This window comes from Corvus hawaiiensis, chromosome 10 (genome assembly GCF_020740725.1).
Source record: "Corvus hawaiiensis isolate bCorHaw1 chromosome 10, bCorHaw1.pri.cur, whole genome shotgun sequence".
NCBI lineage: Eukaryota > Metazoa > Chordata > Aves > Passeriformes > Corvidae > Corvus > Corvus hawaiiensis.
In genome coordinates, this window is record NC_063222.1 from 28,357,302 (window position 1) to 28,380,245 (window position 22,944).

General features: G+C 47.2%; 1 long non-coding RNA gene across 8 annotated transcripts in view; it reads right to left on the reverse strand.

The window, feature by feature from the left end:
- Positions 1–22,944, reverse strand: part of LOC125330545 — a 72,405-nt gene that overhangs the window by 26,157 nt on the left and 23,304 nt on the right. For 4 of the 8 annotated variants that reach the window (XR_007205596.1, XR_007205592.1, XR_007205595.1 and 1 more), the window contains 4 exons: positions 4,924–5,537; positions 4,019–4,140; positions 678–757; positions 384–533 (listed from right to left, as the gene is read on the reverse strand). This is a non-coding gene — a long non-coding RNA (uncharacterized LOC125330545). The remainder of the gene's footprint in view (positions 1–383; positions 534–677; positions 758–4,018; positions 4,141–4,923; positions 5,538–22,944) is intronic. The other 4 variants (XR_007205597.1, XR_007205593.1, XR_007205594.1 and 1 more) reach the window with 2 other exon arrangements.

Here is a 22,944-nt window from a genome sequence, read left to right on the forward strand (position 1 = left end):
AGTTTTGCCTGAAACTTCAGTCACATCTGTGCTGGTTTGAGGTGATGAGGGTACATTTGAAAAAGAAAGCAACAGGTTTGTAGACGGCAGACCCAAATCACAGCAGTTACCAGATTCATACCTAGCAGCCCTCACTGCATGCCTCTGTCCTCTCTCCGCCAGGCTTGCTGCCGTGTGCAGAGATAGTTGGGACCATGGAGCCATCTCCCCTCCCAGGGAGCACAGGGGGTCTGTGGGGTTCCCCACCTTCCCCAGCACTGCTCTGGGACACTCCTCCAACAACACCTTGTGGGCAGGTTGGCACTGAGGATCTTGGGAGTTGCTGCCCTTGGGAGCTGCTGGCCATGCTGAGAGTCCCACAAAGAATGGTGTTTTCACACTACCTTCTCCCATTATCTCCTGTCTTCCCAGCTGCTGCTGGACACTCGCCGCAGAAAGGAAAGCCGGCAGAGCACGTGGAGGGAGATCACCAGGAGACTTGGGCCTGGACAACTGCGATCGGCCGCCTCCAAGCTCTTTCCTTGCAGAACATGCTGGGAACAAACCGCGTAGTGTCACATAACACAAATCAAAGTGATGTTCCCCACTGAGGAGGGATCCCCTAACCATCAGTGATGCTTTGCTCAAAGCAGGAAAAGTATGAAGAAGAGCACAGGTGAGGAGAAGGGAAGAAATACCTTTGGAAAAAAGCTTCCAAGCCAGTAGGAATGTGAAATGCCCAAACTCAGCCCAAGTCAGTGCACAAGGAAACAGAACTCTGCAAATACAAGGAGAAAAGACTCAGCCACACCTCTGAGCAGTGGCAGAGCTGCCCTATCTCTGCCAGGAACAGCTAGCAGTGCAGGCAGGTGACTTGTGTCCTCATCCCCCTCAACAGAGAGAATAAGGGGGAAAAAAAAGAGACCAAAGAAAGTCATGGAACTTTGCCGACAGTGAGGAGCTGCACTGGAGCAGGCTTAGGGCTACAGCACAGGGAATTTCTCTTGCCTTGCAAAAGTATTTGCAGGTCCCATTTTAAAGGGAGTGTTTTAAACTCCCATTGGACTTACAGGTTCTCAGGGCTCAGAGTGTGACAGCAACAAGTGGACAAAGTTCCTTGTTCATGGTGACTGAATTTGACCCTTTCCAAAACTCCCCTGGGCAAGGTCCACAGGTCACTTTGGGGGATGTGGGTCCTCCCTGCCTGGCCGTTCCCATAGAGAGATTTAGATCGACCTCTGCCATCTCTCTGCACATTCCTGGAGTCTCCCTCCCTGGAGTCCCTGAGGGGGCACACAAAAGTGGGCAGGAGCACCAGGCACCGAGATGCTGTGTCCTCCTTGGCTACCCAGCCTTGGGCTCCCATCAGTGCACAGGTGCCTTGGTGTGACTCAGCTGATTCCTGCAGGGAACAGGTAGAGCAGCCCCAGTGCCAACTGGTACCAGACAAAACAAGGCAGTTTGGGGAGATAGGGACATGCAGGACCAAGAGGGATAGTACATGGAGGGTGGGGAGGGAAATTGTTTAGAGCTGGAGCTATTTTTGTAGAATCTGGCTGTTAAACACAGAACCATGGTGATTTTAAAATTCTGCTTATTGAATCAAGTCACTCTCCTGCCAATTGGATTCCTTCAGCAGACTGGACAATCTGACACCTCCACTTAAAAAAGAATCTGCCAACATGAGCAGCTTGGTGTTACAGGATATAGAACCATCCCTGAGCTGCACTCCCTGGGCAAGCCAGGCTCTGTGGCTGGGAATGGAGCTCTTTTATGGGAAACTTCTGCACAGTATGGGAAGAGCCTTTATGCCCTCCAGCATCCCAAAACCTGAAGCCTCCGGCCTCTGGTCCATACCCACCATACTGTGGGGATGGCAGGGTGCCCCGAGGAGCTGCGCTCCTCCTCTAACACCCCCAAGTGAGCATTCCTGCTTTTCCCTTAGTACGGACAGCTGTGTATCAGCATTCCCTCAAGACACTGTGTCCTCCACAGAAGGGCCGGGGACAAAGAGCACCTTTTGAAGTCTCTTGTTACTCTGTACCTGTATTTCTCATCTCTGACAAGCCTACCCATGAAATTCCAAAAAGATAGTTATCTCTTAAAAAATAGCTCAGGCTGACCACTACTCTGATCCAAACCTTCCATGATACCTTTCTGTAAGCAAAGAACTACTTAAGTGGTACCCTTGAGGATAATGTTTCACATGTGCCTCATTTTGACATTAATGAAGGCTACTTTTTGTACCAGCTCTGCTCTTACATGATTACTGCATTTTTTCTGTCAGTAGCACTTTCAATTCTATTTACTAGTTATTGCAGTTACTGCTTGGAATGCACTTCACTTTGGAAACAGCAAAGGCCCATGGACATTTTACATGAAAGAAACATTGATGTGACTCTGTTAAAGAAAGCAAAAGGCATTTTGTGGATTTTTGGATTTGCCCAAGTCCTGTATACTTATATTTCTTGATACTACTGCAGAGTACAGGAGATATTAACAGCTGTGCCTTGGCACCAGCACTGGCCCTGGCAGTCTGTGCCAAGGTCATGGCCAGTAGCCCCAGACTGCCCATCAGCGCCTCACTGACCTGCACTGAACCGCACGCTCACCGCCACACAACATTAATTCTGACTTATCCATGAAAATGAACAATTTTCCAGTGGCAGAATGGCCTCAAACTGGTGATCTTGGCAGACTTCAACCAGGTGAAAGTTGACGCTGTTACAGTCTTGCGAGCACAAAGGAACGCATCAGCCGTTCTTCTGACGTGTAACAGGGCCATAATGCGGCTCTGACCCCATGGCTCTGCCAGAAAATCCCTACACTAACATGTATTGAAGCAGTCTAGGCTGAGCTTGTCGTAAGTCTCAGATCTCTGCATGTTACTCATTCCAACGCAGACTCTAGGGCTAACCACAGTAGAGAGAAAAATAGCTGAGGACACAAACACCAGAATAATTTTAAGCATTCACTACTAAAATACTGTATATATTAAAAATGCTGTCAGCATTTACACTAAAATCAAAAGCATCCCTGATTTTAGGCTTTGTTTTACATTTCATGCTGATTTCAACAATAAATATGCAATCACAAGAACTTAGTTAGAAAGTTCAGCAATTTTTAAGACTCCTCAAAGAGAGCTTAAAATGACTCCCCAAAGCAAGGGACCTTTCCCAGCAGCCAGAGTGTGCAGAGGGGCTGTGTGGAGCATGGACTGGCAGTGTCACCACAGATCCTGCCTGTAACATCCTCCTGTTATGGGAGGATGAATCCATGAATAAGCCAAGGTCGAGGTTTGCTGTGCTGGCTGTTCCCACCCACTGAGGGCCCAGCCCAGCATGGTTCAGCCACAGCTCCTGTGGCTCTGGCAGAACCTCCCCATCAGCCATGTACAGGGCAAGACTCACCCAGAGGCTTCATGTGCCAACATCCAGTGGGACTGGAGACTGTCTGGTTGCAGGGATGGCTGCTCTGCTGCCGAGGCACTTCCCAAACCCCCTGTACAGAGGCTGCAATCCCACCCCCCATACACTGTGGACGGGGGAGATGTCTGAGCTCAGCAGGTCTTGAAGCACTTCATCATCAGTTTTGCTTGTTTATTAGTGCTCCCCAGCCCCAGAAAGCAGCAGCACTTCACTTCCAGGCGAGCCACCGAGAGCATGCACCACCCTGGGTGGGACACAGGCGTGTGGAATGTGGGCACTGCTGCAGAGGGGACATGGGCACATGGGAAGCAGGCACTGCCATGGGTGGGACACAGGCACTGCTTCAGCCGGGACGTGGGCACATGGGATGTGGGCACCACTGCAGGTGAGATATGGGCACGTGCCCATTGCTTCTTCAGTAATTGTACAGACCTTCAGGACCAGAAGTTCTCATCCAGAATCCCCACCCTTTCCTCCAGTAGTTTCATCTTTTCTTTATTTATCAGAGCAATATCCTTCATAAATCAAAAGCCCAGGTCCTTCCTCCCCTACTGCAGAGTTCATGTGATACCAGCAACACCCAGAAACAGTGACTCCTCTGCATCACTCACCCCACACCATGGCCATGCTCCCGGGGCTGGTGAAGCAGGCTCCAAGGGCTGGAGAGTGAATCTTTGGGAAGTGTTGTCAGTTAGAAGGGTGAGTGTATCTGTTTTATATGTTTGCTGACTCCCTGAAAAGAGAAGAAATGAAACTCATTGAACTATTCAAAGTGAGGACTAAAATAAAATGACTCCAACAAGGAACACTTGCATTTAAAAAAAATGGTATGAGTATTACCAGCTAAAGAGGCTACTGTCTCTTCTAGAACACGCTGCTGCTGACAAGACCTTAACATGTTGGCTGGTATCACCACTAACACCTGAGACAGCAAACAAGAGCTAATCCTTACACTGCTCTTGTGCTAATGACTGCAGGAGATAACTGATGTCCCTGGCAAGTGTCCCATTTAATTCAATTAACTCCAGCCAGGCCCTGGTGATTGCACTGGTAGTGTCAGTCAGAATGCCAGAAGCCAGTTCTGGAGTCAGACGGTAAAACCAAGTCAGTCTCCACCATCCCTCTGTAGCCCAGCCCCAGCAGCCAATCCCATGGGTAGCAACCGACCTGGAATCCACAGCAGCTTCTACAAAAGTGTGTGGAAAACCATAATTCTTTCCCAAAAATGCTCATCTTTTTTTCTGAGAAAATGCAGGCAACTTATTTCATTGTATATTTTGCTTACTTATTCTGAAATGCTGGGTTATGTGTTGGGTTAAGTTGCAGTTTCATAGTGCTCCCGCCCCCACCTGCAGGTCCAAGCCAGTGGGAAGATCATGTTTCTCCTATCACAAGGGAGATATCAGCCAGCTGATCCGGGGGCACACAGAGCTGTTGGCCCCTCCAGGGCTTGCAGAGATTGAGGTGTCTGAGGTATGAACTGAAATATTCTGATAAACATGAAAAATAAACTCACCATGAAAAATTAAGCTGCAGGAGCAATTGGTATATCCCCTCAGTTGATACAATTTCCAGGTCTGTTTGATAGTAAAAAAATACTTTCCACATATTTTCATTTCCTTTTGAACATTCTTCAGCTGTGAGCTTCAACAGGCAGCGATGTATCCGCCAACTCCCATTATTCAGTTAGGAAGTTTTGAAATAGAAAGAGATATGCAGAGAAGTTGAGAAGTTTCCTTGGTGGCACTTATGAAGTATTAGTCTGGGATAGTAGGTAAAATCCTGAGAAGTCCGTACACTGCCAACATAAATAGAAAGTGTATTTAAAGATGGGAGATTATCCATTCCTTGACAGAGCTGTCATACCTACTCTGTTGTCAGTTCTTAGCAACAGTTTTATTTCAAGGTCAGTCCAGCACAAATAATGCCCAGAAAAGCTCTTCCGCTGGAAGACAAAGCCTTCGGACCTTCAAAAGGAGCCATAAGGACTCTTACGTGACCATCAGCTTGGACATGTCTCAGAACCAGCATGAGCCAGTAGAGATTTCTGAAGCTTCACTGAGTTTTTTTGTGGAAAACTCGTTACGGCGTTTCAGTCATCCTCCAGCCTTTGTATATCCTCCGGAATGGCTGAGAGCACAACAGGGAAGCCCAAACAGTTAACATGTCACTGTGTTGCACCTACAAATCCACTGGAGAACAACAATTCTCTGAAAATAAAGCTCAGCTCCTCTATGTCAGTAACTGGCTTCCAAGTCAGAAAGCCTGTGCTGTGAGTCCACTCATTAATATTAAATACATGTTTAAATAAATTTCTACATCCTATGGACATTCTTTCCATCCCATGGCTCGAATGGATAAAAGTGCTGGGCTCCTGGTACGGATGTTGGCACTCATCTCCCATTTGTTCCCATCTATGTGTTTGGTATTTTCCAGAAAGAACCAACCTCCCAGCTGTGCTCCAAACCCAACTGTGCCCAGGTGTTTCCAGACAGCCCAGGATACTCTATCAGGCACCACTTTTACACCAGTTTAAGATCCACGAGGGATAACATGGGGAGATCAGAGCTGTGCAGAAATACCTGCAAGCAGAAGAATGCCACAAGTGCAGTCACATTTGGAATTCCCACCCTTGACAGTGCTGAGGAATCCTGAGCAGGCTGACCTCGGTGCTGCTGCAGCCACGCTGCAACCCAGAACAGGGGTGCACAGAGCACAGCACACATGTCCAGGAGAGCACCTGGCTGCACTCAGACCATGCCAGCAGCAGTGGGACAGAGCTGACTATCCTTCCTAGAGTGTCCCAGAGAGCCACAGGTGGCCACTGCTTGAAGAACACTCCAGTCCTTCCTTGCTGCTCACGGGTACAGGGCCAGAGTGGTGCATGTCTTTGGCATCCTGCAATTAGCAGCCTCCCCCCTTCAGATCTGTGAGTGAGTGAGCCCCAGCAGGACTGTGTTAAGCCTCATCTTTTGCCAGGTGGGGTGTCAGCCAAGGGAAAATTGTGCCTGATGAAGGCTGATGCCTGTGTGAGCCATGTGTGTGTGGCAGCAGTGGAACAGCAATAAAAAAATTGCATAAAAACCCCAGGGCCTTTCAAAGCATTTCTAAATATTGCCCCAATTTCCCTGTTGGGTGTGAGGTTCTAGGAACCAGCCACCCGCACAAAGCAGCTGTGGAGCCACGTCTAAAACTGCCTCACCTGCTGTACAGAAAGAGCTGACAATAGCATTAGCATGAAACTAAAATTAGAGGCTAATTGGGTTCTGCAGTCACTGAAATTGATGACAGCTCAGCAATTAACATCCCTGAATTTTCTTGACTAAAATAACCCTAAAATCTGTTCCCATTCATGCTTCTCCCTGCTCCATAAGCAAATGCTGTGGTAGTCTGGCACGCTTTGCACACAGGGGAGTTCTAGCACCTCTGCCAGGGCTTGTGCTGTTCCCAGCAGTTACTGGGGCAGGCATAGGTCTGGGAAGAGATTGTGCATCTGCAAATCAGCATCATTTCACAAAAATGGGATGTGATATTCAATGCCAGGTCATGGGAACCATCACTAACCATCACCAGTGCATGAACACATACAAGACACGGTCCAACAGAAACCGTGAGGGGCAATGGCATGGTGTCCCCTGGTCCTTGGTGCAGGTAAGTCTGGCAGTGATGCCAGACTGGTGCTGCTGCTGCTCCAAGCAAAAGAGGGTGATACCAACATTAAGAAGTGAGGGAATAAAAGCATCTCCTGCTCAGGTTGTCAACACCAGCTCAGAGTGTTGGAGTGGGACACAGGCCCAGCCTCTGTCAGCACGTCTTGTAAGTGAATCAGAACATCTTCTGTTAAGGTGGGCAACAACACCTACTGAACCTTTCACTTGACCTCCCTGGGCTGCATCGCACATTTGGGGCAGAGCAAAACACACCATATTTAACTGTACATGTTATTTACAAGTTGAGGGGGTTGTTCTCCAAGATCCAGAGTGAGAGATCAAATGCACTGCTATTACAGCTGCAAGCAGCAATTGCTCTGCATCTCCCTCAGACAATGTGCTGCAGACTTGCTGTGCAGGATATGGCCACGTGCAGCCTCTTTCAGGCTTTCTGTGCATGTGTGGCGTGTGCCCATCTGCCTGTGGTGTGCTCACCTGCCCTGTGCTCACCTGCAATTTGTGCAAGATATCTACGGTTTCATTTTTAGTTCATTGTTCTGTACAACATTTGGAGTTTCTGATCCATAAAAGCATCTTATGGTGGTACATTTGGAAAAGCCATGGCATGCTTCTGCCTCTACTCACAACTGAAGTCTCTGACTGCTGACAGAGCTGAGCTTTGTCCCTCTTCTGTCCCTTCCTTCAGCATCTGGCTTGATTTTGCTCTAGCTGGCAATTTTATCTGCATTCTCTGGTCCAGATGTTGCCTGTGGCTCTTCATGAGAATTTCCCAATTCTGCTGTGACCCATGAGGCAAGGAAGGGGCATGGTATGAGGCCTGTTCCTCACCTCAGCTGTGATGAAGACTAGGCCATGGCTGGGCCCCTCCTGCTGCTCCTGCTCACAGACATGTAACTCATTGCCATCACCACACAGCTCATTGCAGTCGCTTGCTCCACTCTCCTCCTCCCTTCTTCCTACACTTGCTGCAGGCACAAAATGTCCCAGGCTCCCACAGCCATGCCTGGGGCATGCCAAGTCCATATGCTGCTGTCCCTTTCACACACATTTCCAAAGGGCAAAAAAATGCACTCCTTGAAGATACACTTCTCTGTGCACCGTCCATCAAGCAGAAAGAATAAACCTGGCCAAGATGGCCACAAAAACATGTCATTGTTTAGCAAGGCTTCACTTGACACCCAAAGATAACAAATATATTATTTTGGGGTAAAGTAATAGAACCAGTTCTATTTCCAATGCAACATGCCCAACTTTTTCTTAAGTAAATCACTTTTGTACTCATTTGGTTTAAAACTCTTGGTGTGCCCAGAAGAAAAATGTCTGCATGTGTATTATATATATTATACTACAGATATTATATACCTCTGCATTATACTACAGACATCCATTCCTTCCACCACTTATTTCAGTATTTCAGGCTACAATCAGAGCACTCTTGGCTTTATTCTAAAACTCACCCCCATAGATTACGAGCAAACAAGTTTCTGCATTAGAAGTCCACAGCTCACGGCTCTCCTTGGCTGTCCCAGGCAGCTAACCCTGCTGGAGACGTTTGCTCCGTGCTGGCATTTGGAGGGGACCATGATGTTTTGCTGTCGCCGCCAGCTGGCAGATGCGTGCAGGGGCCTGGAACCCCCCCTCTGTGGGCTGCGTGGGTTCATCAGCCTCCATGCCCAACTCTGCAGAAGCCATCGGGCTCCATCCCCAAGAGCATCATCACGGGAACTGAGGCTTCACTTACAGTTGGTTGCAAAATATAGACCATGAACAGCATGGAGTTTAAGTGCCAGATTTTTTCTTGACTGATTCTCCCAGCTGGTGGTAAGTTCATATTTCAAGGTAACATCAAGCTCATCAGTGTCACAAACAATTGCTGCCTTAAGAATCAACAAAATCCTTCCCTTCGTTAAGTCTCACCTGAAGAGTCCCCACATGCAGGAATATGTCTGACAGCTCTCTGGGATACCAAGGCATAAGCAGCATAAAGATCCATGTGCTGGGTGAAAGCTCAAACCTGGGGCTGGAAATGTCCTCCTGAGCAGCAGTAATTGCAGCTCACATCACAACATTCCAGATAACAACAGCTGAAGGTCCCTGTTTCAAAGTGACTGAACATTTCAGTGCAAAGCTGAACTCTTGTACTCATCACTGCAGCAGCCTCATGGGGCTCATTCTCTTCCCTGTCCCCTAACATATGTGAATTATCCTCCCAAATAGCTATTTTTCTACCAACAATATGCACATCTTTTCAAAGGCAAAGTGGAAATCCCTGCAAGTATTTCTGGTGCTGCTTCCAGTCAGAAATAGCAGTAATCTGATCCACAAGAGAATTGCATTTCTGTTGCTGAATTCCTTTGTACAAGTATCTTTGCTTTGAAAGAGTTTGGCAGCAGTGAGGCACAGGCTAATTTTACTTATAAGGTGTGAATCAAAGAAGATTTGCAAGTTTCTGAGTCACAGAAAGGAAGCGTCTGTGGCCTTTCACCACTTCTGTCAAGAGAATATGTCACAGTTCAGCTATTTTAGATCCAACTTCAGACCGCTCACTGCGCCCCGCAGATCCCCATCTCCCACCACCCTCATGCTCTCCCCAGGCACAGCAACCGGGACAATTCCAGTCTTCTCTTGGGACCTGGGGAACTTCCAGCCTTACTCAAACCTGCTGTTGTTAATGGGATGCATCACCACGGGCTGCAGTGTGAGAGAGTTGAATAAATTTAATTTGGCAGAATTCAGCAGACACTTTGTGAGAAAAAGGGGTGACCAAGGAAAGGGCGAGCTACTCCCCACATCACACAGCATTGAAAGCCCTGGGAAGCTGAGGGCCTAAGCTACAAACACTGCTGCAGCAGCAGCAAGCTTCCAGGGACTGCACTGTGCCTACAGCCTGACTCTGCTACCACATAAACAAGGGACTATAATCAACCAACTCCTTCTGTGCTCCTGTGCTGCCATGAGAGCTCCCACCCGAGGCCAGGCTGTCCTGAGTGTGGAGACAGCGCTGCTGCACTGGCTGTGGTAGCTCCAAGGAGCACATACAGGTGTTCAGCTCTGCTTCCTCCAGTCCCAAAGATTTCATGGTCTCTGAGATGCTGTTGAGGCCACTTCTAGCCAGCAGCTGAACCACTGGGGTCACCCCAAACACGGGAGTTCATTCTGCCCAAGAGATGAGGTGGGGCAGCCTGTGCCCACAGTACCTGGCAGCATGGCCCCCCTGCATGGCTCCCAGGGTGATGTGTACAAGTGCTCCCCTCACTTTTTATCTCTTTATCCACTGCTCATGACAGACCTGATCTTCTCCAGGCCTACAAGGATATGCCAAGGACTGGCACATTACAACATGTCATTCCACTGTTACCACCTGCTGCTCTCCAACCCCAACAGACCATTTTTCTGCCCTGTCCCAGACTGGGGGTGACAACACCATCTTCTGCCTTAAAACAGGTCCTCAGGGTTTACAGACAACAGGCATGGTATAAAAGCTGCACAGCAGTATCAGCAGGAGTGGAGGGGTCCTCCACCTTCCAGCAGTCTGTGGGATCTGCCCATCGAATACATGGGTGAATTCTCCCATAAAAGTCAGTATTGGGCATGCTTATCTGGCTTAATTATTTCCGTTCACTGCCACATTCAGCCTGATCCAGCACAGCTCCATGGCTCCACAGCCATTGTCAAACTAAATTCTTCCCTGATAGTCTGTGGACATGTGTATTTGTCATCTGCAATCTATTCCTTGGTTTCTGGCATGTATTTTCAGTGCTTTCTCTCAAAAGCTGTTTCAGATTTCCCTGGGCTTCTCCCTGACCTCTGTGAGTAAAGCCTCACACAGTTTAATTGTTGACAGCTGTGTCAGGAGAAGTATTTTATGTTCCTCTTGCTGCAGCACATGAGCTACTACACAAAGGGTAGCCTGGCTGTGTAATACACCATAATGTGGAAAGCAGACCATGTCTTCTGAGGAGGGGGTTTGGGGGGGTTTAACTGTCTGTGATGTTTTTCAGAGATAATTGCAGTTCCAGACGTGAAAATGCTGACCAGTAAAAGGCAGCTGAGCAAACAGGTGAAAAGCTTTAAGTACTGGGTTGGATAAAAGTGAATCTCTCCTCCTTTCCAGGACCTTACATTTCAGTTTCATGGTAAAGAAAAACACAGTTAAAAAGGAAAAAAGAAACTCACTTCTGATTTTTTTTCCCCAGGCAAAAGATGGGAAATGCTGCGGACTAGATTGTTCTCCCTTTTCTGCCAGGCTGAACTCAAATCTGAAACATCTGTTCACATAACTTGAGACAATCTCTCCCAGTGTAAGCTCAGACTCTTCCTGCCATCAGTGAAGAACTACCAGTTAAGTTTTTTGTGGAAGCCTAAGAATCCAGACACTTCTCATGTTCCCTGCAAGCACTGAATAACAATGGGTTCTCACTACCAGCAAATCACTTGCAAAGAAAAATTAGCATCTCTTCAAGGATTCTAAATCCTAAAATCTGTTTTTTCTAGAATGACACTGTACACATTATCCTTCAGGAGTTATTCAAATTGGGCAGTACCAGGTATATAAAAGAAGTATCTCACCCAGCACAGCAGGGTTAATTCAGGTGATTGCAAAGATAAAGGGCAGGGGAAAATATTCCATTTTCAATATAGAACCACAGACTGGTTTGTGTTGGAAGAGACCTCTAAAAACCATCTTGTCCACCAACCCCACCATCAGCAGGGTCACCTTTCATTAGACTGGGTTGCCCAGCCTGGACTTGAACACTTCCAGGGATGGGCAGCCACAACTTCCATGGACAACCTAGTCCACTATTAAGGTACAATCTGCAAGGCAGAGAGTAGGATTTTAGCTGAAAGTATTGAGGACCGAATTTGCTTGCAGAGCTTGCACACAGCCCTGGGTTCAGGGCTCACACTCCTCGCTGCATCCCCAAGCTTGGCAGAAGAGGACCTACGGCCCATGCAGAGCTCAGTTCTCATAGAAATGCCTGTGTGTATGTACGTATAGAAGGAACACATCTCTGGCTATACAAGTACCGGAAGTTCAGAAACAGAGCAGTGGCAAATCAAACAAAACGCTGCAGAGCTGTGCACGATCCTAACCCTGTCCCTGCTCTTGCAGCCCTCCAAGAGCTCTCTGTATTCAATATGTTTTGGAGCATGAACCCCATCCTGTCAGAGAAACAGACTGGAAATCAGGGTTCCTTTCTGATTCTGCTTCCAGTTCTCTGTGTGTGTGTACAAGTCACTTTGTTTCCCTGCTGTTTTCTCCAGACTCACATGACATGATGTACAAGTGGGGACTGTCCCCAGCTACAGACCTGCACAATGTCCCAATCAGCGAACTGGATTGGAAGTGAAGGGTTCTGGAAGCCACAGGGGAAAGGAAAAAACAAGAAAAAAGAGAAAAGAGAGAAAAGAAGAAAAAAAAAGAAAAGCGCACGTACTTCACCGTGTCCAGTAGCTTTCTCATGTGGAGAAATGCCATCCTGATTATTTTTGCCTTCTCCCCACACAGCGGTAGATGGAGCCCTGCTTCCCTGCTCTCGCCAGCCCGGGGATACAGCAATACCAGAGATCCCAGCTGTAGGACCTGCCAGCACTGCTGCAGGGGACAAACCTGAGGGGTTACACAGGAGGGACCTCGGGCTCACAGCTCCTGCCTGACTCATGAAATTTGCTGAAACTTGAGAATAACAAAAGTATTCGACTAACCACAGTATTGCCTTTTCTTCCATTTAGGCATTGGGTAATGTTTCTTTCTTTTGTAAACTGTCATCAGGATTACAAGGAATTCACCAGTTTTATTTCTTTTGCAAAATATGGAATGACAAGTTTTGCTTGCCATATTTAGAAAGAACATATATAATAGTTGTATCACGGTCGTGAGCACTGGAGACTACATTATCCAGACGATTTTACAGGAACTAAAGGTCAAGGGATCCATGGCCACTTTCTCCACCACTGCTTGCAGCTCTAATGCCTGCAGCCTGTGTGTGACAGCAGGACAGAAAGGGATGAGGGAACACTGGCAGCCATGTGCATCTCTGCAAGCTGAGAAAAATTATATAAATGTGGATGTTGATTTTCTCTCCCTCCCCATCTCCAAGTGCTCCTGCAAGTGACACTGGTACAGCCTGCATGGATGCAGGCAGCCTCTGGAGTCATGCACCACTTGGCCAGAACTACTACTGCAGTTCCCTCAAGACATGTCAGCCAGGTCTTCTACAGCAACAGCTGACAAATGGAGTATTTCAGAGCAGTGAGAGCAAAATCCACAGAACCACAGAATATACTGAGTTGGAAGAGACCCACAAGGATCATGGAGTCCAACTCCTGGTCTTGCAGAGTCACACCATGTTCCTGAAGGTATTGTTCAAATGCTCCTTGAACTCTGTCAGGCTTGATGCTATGACCACTTCTCTGGGAAGCCTGTTCCAGTGCCCGACCACACTCTGGATGAAGAACTTTCTTCTAATATGTAACCTAAACTTTCTCTGACAACTTCAGGCCATTCCTTCCGGTCCTGTCACTGGTCACCATAGAGGAGAGATCACTGTCTGCCCCTCTTCTTCTCCTCAAGAGAAAGCTGTAGACTGTGATGAGGTCTGCCTTCAGTCTCCTCTTCTCCAGGCTGAACCCTCAGCTGTTCCTTTTATGGCTTCCCCTCAAGGCCCTTCACCATCTTTGTTGCCCTCCTTTTGACACTCTCTAATAGCTTAATGCCTTTCTTATATTGGTGTGGTGGCCAGGTGAGGGCACCCCAGCACAGAGCAGAGCGGTACAATCCCCTCCCTTGCCCAGCTGACGATGCTGGGCCTGATGCCCCCCCAGACACAGTTGGCCCTCCTGACTGCCAGGCTCTGCTGACTCATACTCAACTTTCTGTCAACCAGGACCTCCAGGTCCCTTTCCAGGTGCTGCTTTCCAGCATCTCATTCCCCAGTCAGTCTGTAGATCCAGGGTTGCCCCATCCCAGGTGCAGAATCTGTCACTTTCCCTTATTGAACTTTATACAGTTGGTGATTGCCCAGTCCTCTGATTTGTTGAGGTGTCTCTGCAGGGTCTTCCTGCCTTCAAGGGAGTCAACAGATCCTCTCAGTTTTGCATCATCTGTGAACTTGCTCAGTATCCCTTCAAGTCCTGCATCCAAGTAATTTATGAAGATGTTGAAGAGCACAGGGCCAAGGGGGGAGCCCTGCAGAACCCCACTAAAGGACCAGTGCCAGTCTCATGTCAGCCAGCCACTGTCACCCTTTGCACCTGACCCGTGAGCCAGTTGCTCACCCATCACATGACATGTTTATCCAGCTGTGAGATGGACAGTTTGTCCAGAACGATATTATGAGAGACAGTACCCAAAGCTTTACTGAAATCTCAAAAGATTACATCAACTGGCTCCCTTTGATCAGCTAGGTGTGTTACTCTGTCATAAAAGGAAATCAGGTTTGACAAGCAGGACTTTCCTCCCATAAAGCTGTGCTGGCTTATACTGCTCTCTCTTTTTGCCAAATTTTTGAGGGGTTGGTTTTTTGTTTTGGTTGGATGGTTTAAAAATGCACCATGCACATCCTGCTTCATTCTGCTGCACATCCAAGTGCAGGCTTGACTGTGAATAAGAGCAATCCATGCTGCCGGGGAAGGCTACCCTCAAAGCCAGTGTACAACCTGTTGTTCTCTGGAAACATGTACTGCTAGACAAGAAATATATAAAACCACATTTTGTCTTGTTTTAGATTCTTTGAAGAAGACCATGTTATGCTCGTAAGAAAACTGAGATCATCGCAGAGTTATATGAGATGCTGGAGATGATATTTGCCAGTAAAGTAACTCAATATACATCTATTCTGGCACTCAATAATTAAAGAGAGGCCCCCAGCAGTGAATTGCAGGATGATTTGCTCACAGCAGCAGCTCTCCACACTAGTGAGGTGCCAGAACCTGCAGTCAGGCACTCACAACTGCACACCTCATCTGCACAGTCCAGCTTCGAAATGTGAGTGGGCAGTGTTTTTAGCAGTACTGATTTTTCATTTCTCCAAACAGAAATTAACAGCAGAAGCGAGATTAGATACCCATCCCTGAAGATGGGGGTTTTCTGCTGATTAGCCTAGAAGTGACTGACTTTCTGAATTCAAGACCTTATGCTGCCTCTGATCCTGCCCCTGATCCTGACCAGATATAATGGTCTGTTCAGACAGGATCCATGCCCCAGCCCTAACTGAGTAAAAGTCTAGGTAAGGACTTTGGCATTTGATCTTTACAAAGCAGAAGCTAACAGGTGACAAATTAAATACTTCAAAGTAGTGAAAATTAAACAGTCCTGCAGTCATGAGTGTTGGCATATGGAAAGCTGCCACTAAGCTAATAATGGAATTGTCTACCACAGCACAGAGGGAGGTCCAGGCATCACAGAGCAGCCACACATCTGGAGACTGGGAACACAGCCATTAGCAACCTGTGTTTAAGTAGCACATTCTTGCTACCTTCCTGCCAGCTGCTCATCTTCTCTCACCACAGGCCAAGGGCAGAGGCCCACAGGCAGTAATGTGGCACTGGGGACAAACTGGAGCAGCCACATGCACAAAGGAGGGTGCCTCAGTAGAACCCTGCCTGTCTGCATACACCTGCTTTATTCAAGTCACAAAAAATGGGCAACTGGTTCATCTGTCACACACCTGCATTTGCATATTCTGGACACCAGCCACTTTCACTGGTTCCTTCAGGTATCTGTGAGGAGTGTAAAGCCGCTGGGGGATGACCGTTCCTGGCTCACTCCAGCCTGACCCCAGCACAATTTTCTTGTGTGCAGCAGAGACACACTGCTTAGGAATGGGAGGAGACTCGGAGCCAGGAAGTGGAAGATGAACCAAACATGCAGGTATCACTCACAACCAGAGACAGAGAATGATTTCCAGACAGGTGGGTATGGAGCTTGCACAAGGTGTTCACCTATTAATGAATGACAGAGGAAACTAAACTGGGACAGTGGCTGCAGCCAGACAGCAGACAGGCTACTCACCAGCAGCTGCCTGCAAAAGAGAACCCAGGCAGGGATCGGAAAACCAAAGCATGGAATGTGCTACAGGAGCCAGCAGCAAGAGCTTAGATGTATGATACAGCTGTAGGAGGAGAAGGACACTCACATGAAACATCCATCACCACATGCGCAGCTCTCCTGGAGATGCCAGATGAGGCTGATTCACAGCACTCCCCTCAGTGTCGTCCTTTCTGTAGCACAGAGAGCTGACAAGAGATAACGAGCACTAAAGAGCAGAAGGGAGATAAAGCACTAAAGAGAAGAGGGACATAAAATGGTGGAGAGGAGATATGCATGAGTGCCCAAACACACACAGGAACAAGCTCAAGTATAAAGAATGGGCAGCTTTAGCACTGAATCACTCTTCTCTTCCTGAAGTATCTGCCCCATGTACTTGAAAAGACTTTCAAGGTACCAAGTTGTTATCACTACTGAGCAAGCTGGATAGCACAGGGCAAACCATGCTCGTTAAGGATGCATCAGTCTATAGAGGAGCAGTTCATGCTGGCTAAGGGTGGCTGGGAGAAGATCCTGCTCCCAAGGAAGCAAAAGGAAAGGAAATTCCAAGAAGTTTCTTGGCAGTCTAGTTCTGTACCCACTGACACCCACTGCAAGGGGTATTTGTTGGCTTAAGAGATGTACCATTGGTGTTGGCAACAACTACAGCATGGTTAATTAGGCTACCTTCCCTTTTTGACAATAAAAGAGACCCAGGTGTCTCAGATTCACCAAGGTAGATTTCTGTCCAACTGCCCCTTTCAGAACATCTGTGAAAAAAAATAGTCTTAGGATCAATCAGTATCTGGTTCTCCAAGTTCATGCATAAAACACCTGGTGCATCCACACAAGCTGCTGTTCAGTCAACCCTGATACTGATTGCTCATAGCAAAGACAAATGGACACAGGGCTCTCCACTGTAGGTGTATGCTCCAGAAAAATCTAGTCCTCTTTGCCTGCAATTGTAGCAAGAAAATAAAACTGCAGAAAGAACCTGCAGGTTCTTCTATTTAATGTTTCAGTGCTTCCCGGTCAGAGGGATGGTCCTGCACCTATTAGTCTTCCCAGCAAATATAGCTGCTGTGTTCCATGTGTGCAAGGCCTCCAGAAGTAGAATTTAGATGACAATTTCATGCCTACAGAGACTTCACTTATTGGTACTGCATCATCTGCCTGTAGAATGAGGCTTTTACATCATGTCTGATTGGGAACATGAGCTTCCAAAAGCCCAGAGCTGCATCCGGTGAGCTTGTTGTTGGTCTTTTGATAATGTTCCTTTGAGCTTGCCAGAGCACGAGTTTGAATCCTGCAGCACTGACTACAGGGGACACATCTGGGATGGATTTCTTCAGGACTGGCCAAGCTCCTCCACGTGTCAGGAGGAAGGGATGGCTTTTTCCATGCTCAAGGTATGGATTACTGTGGCCAGGCATAACAGGGAACACTTTTGGAGGCCTGCTCTTTCGTCAGCATAGGGTGCTAACGATGGCCAAAATAAAGATTTTTAGCACCAAGGATGGCATCCTGGCCTTCTCTACCCATGGCTCGTGCATTTCCTCTCTCTTTGGTCCCTTTATGCTCTCTTCTGCTGCCACCATTGTCTCTGTGCTCTCCTGCCCCTGCTTTATCTCAAGCAGTTCATAACACAGTAAATTGTGAAGGGCAGGAGACAGGAGGAAGAAGCACTGGGAGGCTCATGCCCTCTTATTCCCTTCATCCATTTCTGGGAAGGTGACACTGGACCATAGCAATGGTGTTAATACCACACAGGGCAGCAGCTCATGAATTGAAATAGCAGGAACATTGACAGTAGTCACAAGTCTCAGAAAAGAAAGGTGATGTGGAACTGGCTTGTTCATCTTTTCCATGACAGGAAACATTTCAACCCCTGTTATCAGCACAAACATTGTCTACACCTATCATGCTTTGCAACTCGCCATACTCCATGTTGGGGTGACGTGAATAAAGAATGCCAGAGTGTTACTTTTCCCTTCCACAGAACAAGCTCAAAATGCAACAAAACTCAACCCTCTGTTGTTTTTTGCAGGCCCCAAAGCATTCAGCTGCTCAGTTTACTGTGTCACAGCCCACGGATGTATCAGCCCTCTAAGTAAAGGACGCTGGTCACCCAGAGCCAGCTGCTGCAAGGACCACAGGACAAGTAGCCCGTCCAGGCTACCAGCTGTCAGCCAGCCTGCCTCAGCCAGACAAAAATCCTCCATTTTTGATCCAAATACATCAACAACTGAGTAAAGAGGCAAGGAAGAAAAAGGGCAACCAGCTCTCACAAGCACATACACAGCACTGTCTTCAGCTCCCATTTTTCAATTATTTTTCTGCTTTATGGCCCCTAACACAAGAGGAAAAATGGAGGTGAGCTGCAGAAAGTAATCAGTCTCTCTTTCAGCTTCTCATGCATTCACACCAAAGCAGAGCTTGGATCAGGGACACCCCCAGGAAGAGCTGGAAAACACATTCAAAGCTTTGTGAAGAATTGCTTTTACAGGACACAGGTTGTTTTGGAAATCACAAACAAAGGGCACTGAACTATAACAAGTTTTGAAAGGTCAGCAGAAAATTCCTATGGCATTTCAGACACAATAAAACCTTATGACTTCATAATGTTAATCAGAAATACCACAAAGAAGCCTTACTGGAAATCACAAGTGAATCTTAAAGACTTTGATCTAAGCTGGAATCTGGCTGCTTCAGATATTGCTGCAGAAAGGTTCATAACCCTGAAATCAACAGAAAGGACACATCAATGAAGTACATGTAAGAATAAGACCCATTGGGTCTTATTGGCCCTAACTCTGATTTAGTAAAACCAGGATAAGATAGGATGTTAGCCTTGGCTTCAATGGTTCTGAGCTGTCCCTCAGACAAAATCTGTAGTAGAGGAGCTGAACTCTAAAATTAGACAATGAATTAGCTAGATTTTTTAAGGATCAAATTCTTTGTATGCTTCTCACTGAAAGCTGACTCAAACAGCCTTCTCTTTAGTGACTGTACAGTTAGATTTTGGGGCATCATGTACTCGCATCGGGCCAAATTGCTACAATTTGCCTCTCTACTTCAAGTGAAGGTTTCCTGGGGAAATAGCTGTTGCAGTAACGAGCCATCCCTGGGGCCCCAACAGCACAAACTGTAGCTCACTCTAACATACCAGCTACTCCAGATTTCCTTCTAACCTACATTATGCACAGGTGGGGTTTCATCAGCTGTAATTTCACTTCATGCAGAAGGTGACTGTCTCTCACGCATGCAGCATAAGCCTGCACAATGGCTCAGCAGCCCCTGGGCTCTGGCTTTCAAGGCTGAGAGAGGGCTCCAGTCCCAAGGTGTCATAGGTATCAGATATTTGTGTGTATGGATGAGGTACACAGTTGACCCAAATCTGGTATTTGTAAGTGCAGCTTGGAAATATAAAACGAAAAGGCAGATATTTTATAAAAACTTGGCTATCAAAACAGGAAAGCAAGAGAATATATGGGCAAAAATCTAACTTCAAATGACAACCAATGCATGTTTGTTTTATGGATATCAATTATCTACGTAGGCTGTGAAAAACACTCAGAATAAAGCAGGGATGTCCCATGGTTTTCCTTTTCACTCAAAGACAGCCTAAAGCAGCAGCTTTGGTGATTTGCTTTCCAGAGTTTCTCAGGTTATGATGTAAGGAGACAAAAGACATCTATGACTGAACCCTGCCTCTCTGCCTCTCTCTACTTCATCCCTCTCTCCACTAAGTGTTTTTTTTACCTTTTCTCATGACTAACTGACTACCTGCTATGCCAGTCCTGGTTTTCCTCCCAGATGGCAAACATCCATCTCCTGGCTGCACTCACTTGCAGGAAGCAGCAAACCTGCTGCCTCACTCCCCACAGCACTGAAACAAGTGACATGAGACTAAACTTCACTGTAACCAAAAATGTACCTAATCCACTGAAAAGTGTGGGGCCAAGCTTGCATGACATGCTGCTTGCAGAAGTCTGACTTGGGGGTAAAACAGAGCACCAGTTTTAGGTGTATGTTATGTGGTAGATGGAGGCCGCTCATTCCACTGTTAAGAGGCACATGAACACAGAAAAACAGTGTTAGACCCAGCATTAGCGGCTGATCATTGCCATGATGGGAGAGATTTATCCTGTAGCACCAGATATTAAAGCCTTTACATAGTATGCAACCTGCTCAACAAACCCAAGATCAGGAGACACAGACACCTGTAGAGAGGATAAATAAAGCCCAATAAAAAGACAGAGTTACAAAGACATCTTTAATTTCTGTCATGAGACCTAGACCGAGGATGAAGGCTCTGTTCTATGTGCCCCACAGTCATCACTACCCTCTTCCTTTAAAGGGATTCTCACCTCAGTAACCCAGCACCCTCTGGAGCGAGAGTTGTGAGTTCTCTCATCAGGCCACAGAAAAGGCCAGCAGAGAGCACCAAGCCTAAACCTATGAGTCTGAAGTTATTTGAAGACAAAAGCACACACAGAAAAACCTCCCATTTAAAACACGGGTTATAAAAGCCAAACAGTTGTGGGCAGTACTGTGATCGAATGCCATCCTTATTCCATCACAGCTTGAAATAGATTGGGTAACAGGCAAACAACTGTAAAAATCCCGAGCTGCTGCCAATGAACACGCAGCAGGCAGCGGCACCGTGCTGGCTTGCTTCACTTCCAGCACTGTGGCGTTTGTCCAAGGAAAGCCTCCATTATGCTTCAGGAACACACTGACTGTCAATACATCCAGAGGAACCTTGCTGGTAAACTTTACATTGCAAAGGCTCCACAGGCCCCAGCACTACAGGCTGAGCATGCCCAGACCTCAAGAGTACCCTCAGCTAACAGGACATAGGCAAAAAGCCCTTATTCCATTTATCCAGTCCATAAGACAAAAGCTAGGCACATGATTCATGGTCTTCCCAGATCTTCTGAACCCCTCTGTCAAGCCTAGGTAGTTCTCCAATTTCAGCTGCTGCCTGCACAGGCTTTGTTAGTGCTGGAGGCTGAGGCTTTGTACCAAGCCCCAGGAGTTCAGTACATTCTGTTCAGAGTGCCAAAGGCACTGAATAACCACTTACATTTGCATTTGCCTAAACATAGCCTAAACATATTGCAAACAAATAGTAGGAATAAGTTTAGCACTTGAGGCACAATTAAAAGCTAAAAACACCAATCAATAATTTGGTCCTTTTCCAAAAAGACCAAGAAAAGCCAATAAGAATAATTGAAACAGTAATTTTTTACTGCAGCAAAAAACAAAGAATAAAAAGGTCGAGATGTTTGCCAAGAACTTTAAAACCTATTTTTAACCAGTCAGTACATTTTACGAGCTTATCTGTAGATAAGATAAGCTGCTAAATACCATTTCTGGGGTTTAGACTTTCTGCTACAGGCATATGCAGTCTCTCTTGCTGCCTGAGCCTGACTGCTTTCCTCTCTAGCTGCAGCAGGATCGCAGAGGTAGCCAGCCTCACAGCAGAGCTGCTGCATTATGAATCACATCATGCTCATCAAGGAAAGGAGGCTGGAGTGTTGAGGGTGGGCTTGCGAGAGCCAAGAGACTCGGGGTGCTATTCTTGGCGGCACCAGCGAGTGACCGCATGACCTTGTGAGAGTGACTTAATCACTGCATGGATCAGCTTCCCAGCCTCTCTGTGTCAAACTGCAGTGCTGCAAACACCCTGGAGGCTGCTTGCTTTAGGGAAAGGAGAAACAGAATGAGACTATATGAAAAAGAAAGGAAATAATGAAGTGCATGAGGATGCAGTCATATTGCTGATTTCAAAGGCAGCTTGGACTGTGTTTGGAACAAAGGCTCTAACCCACGTAATAAAAGAGAAATAAAGTGTTAAAAAAATGAGCAGCATCCCCACCCCCTTAGTTATTTTATCCCTCTGGGCATTGGAAGAGGCAGATATTACTGTAACTGAACACCTGTGAGGTGTCTGGATGCTGCTATACCGGATGAGATTCATCCTCCCAACGTCCCTGCATGAGGGGAGGAGGAGGCCAAGCCCTATTTGGTCTGGAGCTGGTGTACAGAAGAACACTCCCACAGTTAAGGACAGCCCCTGTCGCAGTATGTGTGATGTGCACCAGTGATGTTTTACTGCAGCTCTGCCTGGTAACAGCACAGGATACAGCCCACCAGTGGCAAGAGAAATCCCCACTCATAACTGCTGTGAGCTCAGCCTGGGCAGCGGCTCAGAGAGCACTGTGGTGCCGACAATCCCTGACCACGGGCCCTCCAGCCAGCCCAAGGCACAGCGGGGTGTCAGCTGGGCTGCCTAGTCACCAGGAGTTTCACTGAAACTATCTCAGCTGTGCCAGACAGCAAGTCACTGATCCGGCGCACCCTGTATCGCCTGCAATCATCTCTGCCATAGGCATGCAACAGTCTCTGGAAGGAAGCACCCCATGGATGCTGGAACCCAACAGGTTCTTGGTCCATGCAGTATTCAGTGCGTAAGTGCAGCTGAGGGTTCCTTCGCTCTGCTGACAGAGCAGAGGGGGCTGCTACAACAGCCAATCCCTCTCCATCCCAATCTAACAACAGTCACCTACAGTCCCATTTCTCTCAGTTTCTGTCCAGTTGCACAAGATTGCTTTGGCTGCTGCCCAAAGCCAAGATCCAGCTCTAGGTGACTTCAGGAAGCCATTAGCTCTGCTGCTGCATCGCAGCAGGATTTCATTCCTCTGTAACAGAAGGGTCCAACTTGGACATCTTACCCCCATGTCCTCACTTCAGGATCACAACACACCGCAGATCACACCTGGAAAGTGCCTATTTAATCCTAAAGGTCTTTTCCAACCTAAACAATTCTATG